We start from the raw sequence: 13,258 nt of genomic DNA on the forward strand, positions 1-13,258 counted from the left end.
ATTGCTGTCATGCCTGTTCTTGTGCAAGTGCTGAATATATAAGATTGAGAATGTTCTAGTTCTTCACAAACTTTTCGTTTTGCCAGTATTTGCCAAGTTGTTTTGCCAACATTTCCCGGGTGCCAATGTAAGAGTTAAAAGTTTTGCTGATGAATACAGATAGTATATGACTTAAAATCTCAGGCTGAGTAATGCTGAATGATAGGTAAGGTCGTTTCCCGAGTGCTTGTTTTCCTCTTTGAATGAGAGAGCAGGGAGGGAAAAAGAAAAAGGCAGTTTATATGTTCTATAATAGAAGCAAGTATTCTGATGATTAAAACAGATACTGGGTAGCTTTAATTTCCTGAGCATGAACATTGCTGTCTTACGCTTTCATATCCTGAAATGAGCAACAAGACTGCTGGGAAGGTAAGCAGTGAAGCTGTTATAAAGCTGATGAAATTACACAGCAAAAGATAAAGCAAGTCAGTAAGTTGTCAGCCTCTGTCACTGTCAGATAGGGTGATATTTATCAGTTCGTTTATGCTGGGTGTTTTTATTGCAGCCCCATGTACTTGCTGCTCCTGCTGTTCTAAGAGTTGCCAGGCCTCCCCCCCGATGGTAGGCACTGCGTACGTTTGTTCTCTCTTTTCACGATATTAGTGTCTTCTCCCTCCCGTGTTAATGAAGATGAGACTCTTCACGTTCTCTGTTTGTCCCAGCTTTGAAAGGCTCGCGTCTGAGTCATTACAGTGGTGCGCAATATAGGCTGGGAGCTTTTATACATCTTAGGTCTCTGCTGGCTATCAATCATAACATGTCACGGGTGATGGATGCCAGAGAAAACGGATTTTCTTTCCTCTCTATTCCATCTTCACAGTGGTTTGTTCTTGCTCCCTTCTTCTGGCGGGGCAGTAAAGGGAGAGGGGTTGGTTACTTTTAGAAAATGAAATTTGCTGCCAATGTTCGGAAGGTTTCCAGTCGTGATGTGCAATGTGGGTCTCGGTGCTTTGGACAGAACGACTTGCTTGCTGCTTTGTCAAAACCGCTTCTCTGAAAATATTGAAGGACTCGGCACCGCAGCAGATAGCCCTTCTAAGGAGATGGTGTTTGACTCTCAGGCATCAGTCCTTACAGAAACTACATTTACTTTGTCAGGGTTGTCAGAGCTGGTCCTCTACTAGCAGTTAATTTCCATGGAGCCCCCAAATTTATGCTGGGTAGAGGACTGTCAGCTTCTCCTCTTTCTTATAAACAACTTTGTGTGAATGATATCGATGGGACGGGGGAGGCAGGAGAATGAGCAGAAAGGTCCAGAGGAGTAAGAGACTCTTCCACCTGGTTGGGCCTGGGTGCCTTTGGTGCTTTCTGCTACTTGCGATCCTCGCTTTTAAAGGATCTGAGTCTTCCCCAGGATTCTCATGTCCGTCCTTGGCCTGCCACTGCCAAAGGACGAGGCTGCTTGCTTCAGTGTGGGTAGTCGATGATAAAAAGGAGCATGGGCGTCTTAAGCATCTCTTTGCTACGCTGGCTGGAGGCACCTTGATCCCTGAAGGTACTCTGCAGTGGGCCTGAGCCAGGTTGGGGGAGGAAAACGGCACCAAGTGGCAGAGATAGGGAGCAGTCCCATGCTGAGCCCATATGTACCTTTTGGGGTCTGGACTCCAGCACCAGCTTCATTACTGCCTTGCTCTTTCTCACTCTTATAGCTGAGGTTTAAAACGGGAAGCAGATCAGAAAAGTAGCACTTCAACTCTTTGCTACGAAATGGAGATGAAAAGCGATAGGAGTCAAGAGGAGAGCACGGAACCTGGAACACTAGTGCTGCTGATGCGTATAGCGCTTTAGTAGGCTGTTTGGCAGCCTTTACTTACTTTCTTCTGTAATTACAAAAATATTACAAAAAAATAACTGCAGTTAAAACCATATGGTTCTTCCCCTTTAGTGTCTTGATGGGAACATTTTCATAAATCTTGCTGAAGGGTGAAGGTAGGAAATAACTTGGGTGTTCACTGCTGCTCTTTTATTTTTCAACTGCAAATTTTAGGGAAAATCAGTTTCAAGGCAAAAAAGTTCACTGAATGCAAATAGTTCCTTAGACAGAGGAGATTTTTGTTGCTTTTCTGGCAGACTGGCCTCTTATTTTTCAATATAAAATTTAAAATAACCATGTCTTTTGGTGTTGGTCATTTGGTATTTCCATCCCCAGCAAGGTCCCAGTGAAAAGGACATCTTAAAGTTGCAGACTTCCTAATAAATATTTGTTGGGTTGGTGCTTTGGCTTCAGATCTACTAAAGCAATGAAACACGTCCTTTGGAAATAAGACACTTAAAGCGGTCAGTAAAAAACCTGGCAACTTCTTCAGTGATGCAGTGGGAAAGAAGGACTCCATGCAAAGCTTGCCCACTGTGTTTAGTATTTTGACTCTCTTAATCCTTTAATTTTATTAATTTGGAATGCTACCCAAAACTACATTACACAAAAGAGAGTTTCTCTCATCTGTTCCAGATTACAGGGGTGGGTGGGATCTTTGAGTTATAAAAGAACAAAAAAGTTTAAATTCCTGGCTGATTAAACAAAATCAAGCCTTACATGTGGAAAAGAAGCTATATATTTTTAATTTGGTGTCTGAAATGTGCACACTCACTAAAAATTTTGATCTTTTGCAGAGTGACTAACACGTTGTACTGCTCTAAGCACACAATTTTAAGCTGCTGTTAGAATACAAATACGCTAAGGTGAAAGTAGCACATGTACTGCACCTTAGCAAAGGATGCTTAAGTCGGTACTCTTGAATTTAAAAACTGTCTCTTCTGCAATGTCTGAGATAAGGTGTCTGATTCCGGTATCCCGTGGCACCTACCTTCACATGTGAGAACTTAAGGGAAATGCCTAATGTTATGGTCACATATTACACAGTGTCCTTGTCGGTTATTTACCAGTTTAAGATTCCCTCCGGAGTGTAACCTCTAACACTTGCATGTGCCCTAACAGAAACCAACACCCAAACCTGAACTCCCTGGAAACCTTGTTAGGCAGCGCTTTGAAATGTTCATTTTGCTGCCAGCTTAAACAATTGATTGTTTGTCTCCTCTTTCTTTTATTTTGTTCTGAGCGGGGATATTTCCATGTTTCCTCTTCTTCTCCCGCCTCCGTTTTCTGATTAAATGAAGTTGCACTAACAAAACATGATGCTAGAAAGAATGGGTTTGCATGTGGTTTTGTCTTGTCTTTAAGAGAGATAGGAGCGAAAAGTGGCTGTTCCTGCTCTGGTCTATTTTGGCCTCTGTGGAAATGACCTTTTTCTTATGTCCAGCCTTCTCTTACCCGACTTTGCAAATTTTTCAGCTCTTCGCTAATGCTGGGGCTACACATAGGAAGAGATTGACATATCTGAGTGGTGAAAGGTCAGTTTAAGCTGGTCAGAAAGAGGGGATATGTGTGTGGGTGTAGGGGGAAGTGCCTTGTTCTTCTGTTTTTCCTGGTTATTAGTTGCATAATAACTTCTGTGGGTTTTTTCCCCCTCATTGCCAGATTGCGCACGTGTGCGCTTCATTCCTGTGCAGAAGGCCATCGAGGACAGGAAAAGATGATCTAGGATCCCCTCACTGGAGGTCTAGGAGTAATCAGACCAGCTTCCTTCGGGAAAGGGAGGGTTTGACAGAGCAAATGCATTCCATATAGAGCAGCCTGCTGCTGACAAGATTTTATTTATTTTGTATCAGCTGTAGGACACGGGGGCAGGACAACAGCCCTTGGGGCAAATCAGGGCACTGTCTGTGTGTAATGCATTGGATTAATCCTGAGCTTTGCCCCTGGGCAGCGCCTGTCCTGTCTGCAGAGGACCTAGAAGGCCAGCTGTGGAAAGCACGCTGATCCCCACGTGTCCCTCTCCCAAGCGCGGTTTATCACCAGTGTTTTCCACGCAACGCTGCAAGCTCGCCCTGGCACCTGTTGCTGTGTCGGTACTACTTTTATTGCTTGCCAGAAGCAGGGGAGCACTACGTAGGCACCGACTGACGAGCTGCAATAGGGCAAATGCTGGATGATCCCTGTGGCTGCGGCACGTTTAACGTGGAGAAACGAGGAGTAAAACGCCCACGTTACCCGCAATAAAATGGGGAGCTGAGAAAAGTAACCCCCACGGGCCGCAGCGAGCAGGGTTCGAACCTGCGCGGGGAGACCCCATTGGATTTCAAGTCCAACGCCTTAACCACTCGGCCATCGCTGCTGCTGGTAGCTGCTGTTCCGCGCTGAACTCCTTATTGAGCGTTCCGGCGGCGGAAGTTCCCGCCCACAACCATGCGAGGGGCCAATGAGCGCCGCCGCGTCTCACCGCCGCTCGCTCCTCCGTAATGGCCGCCCCTCAGTCTGCCCCCGGCCGGAGGAGTTCTTTTTTTAAAAACTAACATTTGCGCGTGGGGAAGCAGACGTGTTAGTTGCCGCTGTCGCCTTTTTTTATTTCCTTTTTTTCTTTCTCCCCCATTAAAAGAATCGCGTTGCGCTCGGTGGCTTCGAGTCACCGCCAAGGCGCGGCGCGGCCGGCGGTTTGCGGCCGGGGACACTGGTGCCGCCGGGCGCACGGTGCCTTTTGGCGGCTGCAGGCGTCCGCTCTCGCCGTTGAGAAGGCGGCCGGTGCGGGTCACTGTACTCCTTCCAGTGCGGGTAATCACCTGAATAAACGTCCCGTGCGGCTGTTCAGCTCAGGAAGAATAAACGTCGGTTTGTATGCTGCTAGGTTTTTCAGCCTGAAACACAGAGGCTGTGTCTGCGCCTGTAAGTTAAACGCGCCTGGGAGCGTTCGCAGGCACACTTGGATTTGCTGGTGAAGATGCGGCCAGCGACTACTGCAAAATACAGTAACTATTAGGCATTGCACTAATTTTTACGGTGGTATTATCTTAAGTTTTTCCCTTTTTTTTTTTTTTTTTTTAGTTCTGTTCTCTCAACTGTTACAAAAGTTCTCTATCATAGAGCTTTTAAATGTAATTTCATTCACTGTAGGTATATTTTTTTTACCTTAGCAGTAGTTAATTGTGTCAGCAGTAATATAACAGAAATTAAATCTAACTTGACTTTATATGTATGCTGCAATGGATAAAAATCATAATCTTCCTTTTCATCCTTGTTGCAGGGTATGTTTATGCTAGGAATTTTACCCTATTTTCCCTGCTATAGTCACAGCTCTTGTTAACACTTTTTTTTTTTTTTTTTAAATAGCTGGAGTGATGTTGATGATTGTGCTTCCCCACCCTGCTTTTTTTTTTTTTTAATGAGTTATTGATCAAGAAGCCCTCTTAATAATTCTTTAACTTTCCTCAGTACCAAAAATATTGCTGGACTAATGAAGATCTTAAAATAGGCTTATGAAACTAGACTTTGGGGACTTTTCTCTGGAACCTGACCTGGGGAACATAGAGGACAGACAGACATTAGAAAGCACAAAGTGTTCCTGTCATTTTAAAAGAACTCATTTTGTTGTACTTCAATATTTATTAAATTCTCTTACCGTTCAAGTTAATGCAGCTTTTAAAAACGTTTTGCGTCGTTATCTTTAATTGCTGATTAGCAACTGGGAGTTAGGTTAGTTTGTGGTCGTTGTCAGACGGCTGTGGCCGCTCGGTTCTGCGCTAGGAAACCCAACAGAGGATTTGTCACTGGTTTCAGTGGGAAACGCTGAGAACAGCAGTGTTTGCGGACCACCTCTAGAAACAGGGATGGTCCCTTGGCTGCACGCAGGCCTGCTGTGGTCACAGGCCTTTAATCATCCCTCTAAAATAGCCAGTAAAAGGCTGGATTGATACAGAAAATTTGATACTACATGTCAATGATGATTTTTTTTTCTTGCACTTAACCGCATAGGGTTCAATGTTACTGTTGATATTATCTGTACATTTCTTCTTTCTCTCCTGTACATCTTTTTGTGTTATTGTGGATATTAAAAAAATAAATCAAACTTCATTTAGAGTTTATGCTTGTGCTGTTTGCTCTGTTTTAGATAATGAGGTACATGTTAAAAACATTAACACATAAAATGGCCTTTATTATCTTACTTTGTATCCCCCTGTCCAACTCAGTAGTTTAGCATCATAATAATCTTTGTTTAAATTGTTGGTTGTTTAATGTGCTTATACCCAGAGTGATTTGGACTGTTTTGCTGATGCCCGTGTAGCTTTGTGTGTTTGGGAAAGGCTCTCAGAAGCTGCATTATGCCTGATAAGATGCTGTCTTTATCCCATAGGGTACCTGATTTCATATACATGAAGACAAAAAGCATGATTATACCAAATTTTTATGATTATGTCAATAGGAAATGTGTGAAGAGCAGGGTGAGGAAAAGTAGTGCCTTCAGTATACCACGTTATAGCCAAGGGGAACTTCTTAAAGAACAGACATGGAAGTGGAGACAGTCAGAGATCACGTTTGCTGGTGAAGAAACATGTATTTCTCGGGTGTAAATGCCAGAAAAGACGTGTTGGGGCTTTGAGTACAAAGCTTTTTTTTTTTTTTTTTTTTTTTTTTTTTTTTAAATCGATTTGAGGACAAGGAGCAGAGCTGTTTACTTCTACACTAATGGATCTGCTGAAGATTTATTTTCTTTACAGAAAACAGACGACTTGAAATCCATACAAGCAATTTGGTTCAGGAAGATCTTACGAAATGCAAGAACATTTTTACTATTCAAAGCCAAAGGAAACCAAATTATAACAACACATCAAAGTTTAGATTTGGTAATACCCCTTCAAGTAAGGGTATTTGTTCTAACTGTTCCTGAAGGGATTGAACCGCAGCTGTTGTTTCTTGGTTGTTTTTCCCCCCTCCCTTGGATGGAAATTTATGCATATGTGCTATATATTGGTCTTCATGTGCTTCTTGCACGTATTTGCCTCACAGCACATGCATGATGGATAGGACTGAGATTTCCAGTCATCCAGCAGGCAATTTGAAGCTTTGAGTGAACTGTTGGATATTTATAAATCCTGGATGATTAAACAAAATCTTCACCTTCTGAATAGATGACATTTCCAGGATGAGTCAAGGGCGGTAACTTAGACATATATTCTGGTCATGAATGAAGGCCTTTTGACACTTAAGGTTGTTTTAATGACCTAGAGATCCGTGCAATAAATGGCATATTATCACCCGAGTCTTTTATGTTATTTGCACAAAGTTATTTTACCCAGAAAACACTAACAGAAAACTTTTAAATGCTTCACATGTTGAATTTTGCCCACTTATTAAGGACAGTTTGTAAGAGGGAAAAATTCCCCTTATCTGTATGAAATACAAAATATGCCTTCCCTGCTTTTCCAGATGCCTTGTTCTGTTATTCTCATTGAAGAAACGTGCAAAAAAAATCTATTACATTACTGGGAGTCATAAATTTAAAATGTTCTTGAAGTCTAAATCAATACGGTCTTGTTTTTAGACTCCAGAAACAATTCTTGCATTTAATTCTACTGAAGCAGTACTTAGTACGGTGGTTTCTGAGAACGCTAGACAACTTTTTTCTGTACTTTATTGAAGGAGGATCTTTTTTAAATACTCCTTTTCTTGACTGAAATGTTAAATACAGTTCTTTAGTTAATAATTTTTGATACCTGGGTTTTTTATTAAGATAATTCTTCTGTAAGCTGAGAAAATACGGAAATTGTTACTTATCTACAGAGAGATTTTGGGCTGCATAAGGAAAATGTTCAAGAAAAAATGCAGAATTGGTATGATTCTTACTATTTTACATGTGTTTGATAGCAAGCAAAATCGATGTGAATGGTATCATTAATGTCTGTGAATGGTATCATTACTGTCTGGGAATGGTATCATTAATGCCTGTACTATGCAAATATTCACATCACAGGAGGTCTCATGCTATTTGACCTCTGTTCTAATAGCTGCCCCAAACTATAATAGCACAATTCCTGTGTCTCAGGAATGAAGTTAATTAGCATCAATACTAAACTATGGGATCACGTTTTGGAGTTTGTATTTGATCTCCTTGTCAAGACATGTGTTTTAAATCTACTGAAAATTATGCTGGAAAGACAATTATATTCTGAAGCCATGCAAAATGCAGAGAACCCGAACAAGACACAGCAAAAATAAATTACAGTGTGGTCTCAGTAACAAAAGAACTTATTTACTTGGAAGAAAGAGAGGGGTGGTTATGGACATTGACTAAATACAGGCTCAGACTATACTCAGCCTTTGGATTCAATGGAAATGCCCCCACTACCTATTAGCAAATCCAAGCTGCTTCTTTAAACCGAACTTATTTGATGCCAAAACCAAGGTTACCAGTCTGCACTTACAAATGGTAAGACCGTGTCCTTTGGAGCACTGTATACTCGAGCACAGTTCTGTGCGGTGACACAAAGACACACGGACCGCTTACTCATTGTCGACCTGGAAACCCTTGGGTGGCTGACAGCTATGTAGGAATAGCCAATGCATTTCTAAAACCACTGAGGTCTGAGGGTTTGCATCTGGAGCTTGTGGGAACACTTGAGTTTAGTTGTTCTTCATCAGGCCTTCCTTGGAAGGTGAAAGCCTTTAGCCTAACCATTCCAGGCCCATAAGGCTTTTGCCAGGTTGCAATGAACACAGATTTGTAAAGAGACATCTAAAACATACATACAGTATCCTGAGCCATTGAAACTTGGAAATAGATTCAGTGTTCCTTTTGTCTCACAATTTGCAATGTCTAACTTTTATATTTTGAATTTAGATGCCTTTTTTTTCCTAGCAGGACTAAGAAGAAACTTATCTTTTTCTTTAAATGATAGTTGCTTTTGTTTTGTGTTCACATGAATCTAGGACTTGAGTTAAATATGCAATTTCAGTAAAACATAATCAATCATGAGAGTTGGCTGACATGTAAATGACACACAAAGTGTTATATTTAACCAATTACATTCCACTGAATCTTGAAAAACTCTGTGTCTGTCTCTCTTTAGAGAAAATTGTTACTTGAGCAATGCTAGAGTGACCTCCAGTGTTCTTTGTGCAAGCTGCAAGGAAAAGAGCAGATAGGATGTGTTGCAGGTATCACATGCAGAAGGAGCAGGTTTAAGCACTTTCATATAATAATCTTTGAAGATGAGCAGTGATCAAAAAGGGATTAGGGAAGAATGGTATCATTTGCAGAGTGCTATTTGAATTCTAGCACTTCACTGTGAAGCTATTGTGTTCCCAAGACAGAAGATCTTACTACAACAGAAATCACTAAAAATATTCTAAGAAAGCCTCAACTAAAGTAGCATTGCAGTGTTAATTCCTAGATACCAAGATAGGGAAACTCAACAATTTCTAAAACGTCACTTAAACCTTGAGATACAAGCCTGAAGTAAAACACTGAAATTCCTGAAATGTAATAAGGTCCGTTGCCAAGTGCTGGAGAGCCTCTGCACGTACAGGTCTTTAACTAATAAAGAATGCTACCCATTGTACATAATCTTGTTTTAAAGACCTTAAGGTCCGAGATATTTGGCTACATCTAAGAGGCTGAGGCAATGTGACGGGAGAGAGGTCAAATGAAAACTGGTCTCGGGCAGTTTGGGTAGGATAGAGCTTCCCCAGCATTCAGGTAGGCACTTGGCTTTTAGATGCCTCAGCCAGCTGCTCACGTCATCTTTTACAGGTATCTAAGAGGGAGATCCTTGTCCCCAGTGGGCAAGTAAACTCACCTATTTCGGAATGGTATGAGCAACTCTTCAGAAATACTTTCCAGTAGCCATTGAGCAGCCCTGAAGGTGACTAGATATGAGACTAAAAGCCTAACTAAAGCATTTGGTATGTCATAGGCTCAAGTTAGCAATGTTTATGCATATATGTGGTTAATTTGCATACAACAATATTGTCAAAGAATTGGTTCATTATCAGAATTCATGCATATAACATTGCTTTATGAATGTATTGTTCTATAATTTTAGAATTTTTTAACCTATGGCACCTGTTTTTAAATGGGAATAAAAATTACAGCTGACAGCCTTCAGGAAGGAATGTGGTATTTAGAAAGTTTTCATAAACTGAAAATGCAGTTATAACATACTTGCTTTGGAAATGCAAACTAAACTAAAACCATCAGTGCTTAGAATTTTCCTTTACGGCAGTACTAAATGGGAAGTAAACACTAAAAAAAGCTTTAGTATATCTCATGGGCTTTTAATGAAGATTTAACTGGTCAAAAATGAACATAGGATAACAGATACAATTTCCCAATGGATAAGTATATTTTGAAAAGTAAATTTATCTCCCAAAGGAATCTTAAAAGTTTTATTTCTTAGTCACTTAAAACTAGCAAGAGCTGGACACTGAAATAGATAATGGGGAGAGAAAAATCTGGTTTAGGACTGTTCTATAAAATAATGGTACTAGGATAGGTTTGCCCCTATATTTTTCATGTCTTTAACTTCTGTAAGTAAAGAGGTCAGATACTGCAAAATCTTTGATAGGAACATGGACAGTTTAATCAACCAGTAGGAAAAATGCACAAGTGATAATCAGCATGCAAATACATTCTTCAGCATTAAATAATCTCTATATTATTACTGTTGTCTTTAGAAATACAGGACTGAGCCCCAAGCACTTCAGTGTTCATTTGGTAATGCCTATTCTGTCTCTTCTCACACATTTGCTCTGTGGCCTTTTACTTAGTCGATCTCTATCAGCTTTGCAAATGCAATAGTTTCAACATTTATTCCTGTTAGAAATTATTAATATGTTATATCTGTGATGCTTGCAACAGAAAAATGAGATTAGATTCTGCCTAAGTTAACAAAAAACATTTCCAGCAATGTCAGTGGAACAGTAACTTTGTGTTTATGTGTAACTTAGAATATTCAAGAGTAAATTTTACGTCCCCCTTGAAGAACGTGAATGAATTAATGAACCCAACACAAATTGTGTATTACAACAGATAATGCTACCACCACTAGACTACATCATTTCATATTTTCTTACTGAAGAAACTAATGAGCAACAATAGCAAAAATAACGCTGTATACTGAAGTATATTTCTTCTGTATTTCTCTCATTTTATCTATTAGCTTTGTAGATCATTTAACAAAGCTTAGTGCCTGAACCATACAATCAAGAAAAATAAGAATTCACTTCAGAAAACTCTATATGGATAAAATTTTCCATTCTGTTTGCCTGAGAACGGATTGGAGGCCAGTTTCAGGTACAGAATCAAAAGTATAGCCTGCCCCTATAGCCTATTGTTTCAGCAGCTCCCCCACAGAGCGGTTTGTTCATGCTGTGCTGTACACCCTTACTCTTAGTCCACTTATTGAAATTCTTAAATATGGAATTAGCTTTTAACATTATTCTTCTGTATTTTATTTATCCTAAACTTTGGGAGTTCTTATGGCATCTCTGACATCACTGAAAAGCCCTTTAGGGATCATTTGCTGTTTCCATCTATCTTATGCATAATAGATATATTCATGGTGTAAGACTGATGTTAAATGCATGTTATTTCTGGTGTGCTGCTTGTTTTAATACAATATCCTTACAATCGTTTAGGATCATTTGGGGAAGAGTGATTTATTTAGCTTTTCTCCAAGTTTTTGTTGCTAGTTCCATTAAGACATTTGGAGATTTTTAGGTATGAATGCTAAATAAAATGAAAAGCTATTATTCATCACTTATAATTCTAACCACTACACCCAATTAACTTGCCTGTGAAACAGATACTAATTTAGTGTGATATTTTTTTTTTTTTTTGCATGCTCTATGAGAATTCTCCCTAATTAATTAGTCAATAGAGTTGTCAAGTTTCAAGGAGTTTACATTTCATCATATTATGCTTTCTGGTACAATTTATTTTAAAAAGAACCTAGTTAATTCTTTCATGACATGGGTATGTTTCCTGCTTCCTTTCCTAGTTCAGAGCCCTGTACCGTGCTCCTCCTCTTCACTGTTTGTTATCAAACACGGTCAGTCCCTTCCCCTGATTTACCATTGTGCTTCCTTGTTTTGTGGCTCCTGTCTCTCTGTTGGGTCTAGTACAATGGTGTTCCACTTTCCTTCTCTTTGGTTGAAAACATTCTGACAGAAGTATACTAAAATTCCGTATTAAGTGATTGCTAGCTTGTGAAGTATTTTACCTGCTTCGCTTTATTTGCTTGACTCCACATTTACAGCACCAGGGTCTATTGCTAACAACTGAAATGCTATTTCTGGTATGATAAAATGCAAGAGAACTTTCAATCAACTGAAGTGCTTAAGACTTGACACAATCTGATCTACTAATCATGCATTAACATTAGAAATGTTGAATGGAATCCTGCTATCTTAAACCAAAAGGCTATTTAATGGATATTGCGGATGCTTATCTGGATAATGGAAAAGATTAAACCCTTTTCCTTTATTGAGATTAAGACATTAATTACTGGTTGGGGGATGGTAGCATTTTTAGAAACTTTTAGCATGTTTGCTACTTAAAGGCTTCCCCTCTTCTGGTCTCCCTCAGATATGAATAGTGAGTACCAATGTGGTCTCTGAGACACAACTCTAATAAAACTTTCTCTGTCCTGAAACAGAGAAAGGTTCTCATGGAATATATGTTATTTTGCCATTTTCTTTCTCTGCTATGGATAGCTGTAATTTTTGTGAATATGGAATTTATTCTGGGAGTGAACTGCAACTAGAGAATGCCAAGAACTGGAGGACTCAGATGGCCCAGGTCCCTGGTTATGACATGTGGAACTTTTCCTTGTTTGTCAACTTGTCAATGATGACAAAACTTTGTGCAATGTAATAGCTGCTGGGCAGCTTCCATGGAATTAATTGGTATCACAAGGTATTTTTTATAGACATTATCTAGAAAAACAACAAAAAAATCCTGATAGTTACGTAAACCAAACTGTTCTTCTAGTGCTGGCCCTTTCTGGTCAAAGACTCAAGGCTGTTGGCAGGGTAGTGCTGAAAAAAGTGCTGATGCTTTTGACTGATGTGTTCATTGTATGCAAACGTAGCTGCAGTTTCCTGTACATCTGTCTGGCTCTACTCACAGATGCTTAATCAACTGAGTTAAAGCAGCATTTTAGAAGAAAGTATGACATCTGTCAACACAAGTATGTGAATAAACATGTACTGTTTGCTAATCCTGTTTATGCAGGTAAATATTAATTTAGGTGTCTAAAAATCCATGCATATGCAAAAAGAGGCACACAATTTTATGTTGAAGCTTTCATCTAACTCTTGAAACTGTGACTCTTAAAGTTGATGGGCTGTATAGAGTCTGCTTTTCCTTTTAGTCTTCTCATATGTTCATTA

At 39.8% G+C, this 13,258-nt stretch overlaps 1 non-coding gene across 1 annotated transcript; it reads right to left on the reverse strand.

Moving 5' to 3' along the window:
* Window positions 1-4,129: 4,129 nt before the first annotated feature.
* On the reverse strand, window positions 4,130-4,211 carry TRNAS-UGA (transfer RNA serine (anticodon UGA)). Its single transcript has one exon. It is a non-coding gene; the product is annotated as a tRNA-Ser (tRNA).
* Between the last annotated feature and the right edge of the window lie 9,047 nt (window positions 4,212-13,258).

Source organism: Nipponia nippon, unplaced genomic scaffold, assembly GCF_047370975.1.
Source record: "Nipponia nippon isolate SJK-2023a ecotype South Korea unplaced genomic scaffold, ASM4737097v1 scaffold_3, whole genome shotgun sequence".
Taxonomy (NCBI): Eukaryota; Metazoa; Chordata; class Aves; order Pelecaniformes; family Threskiornithidae; genus Nipponia; species Nipponia nippon.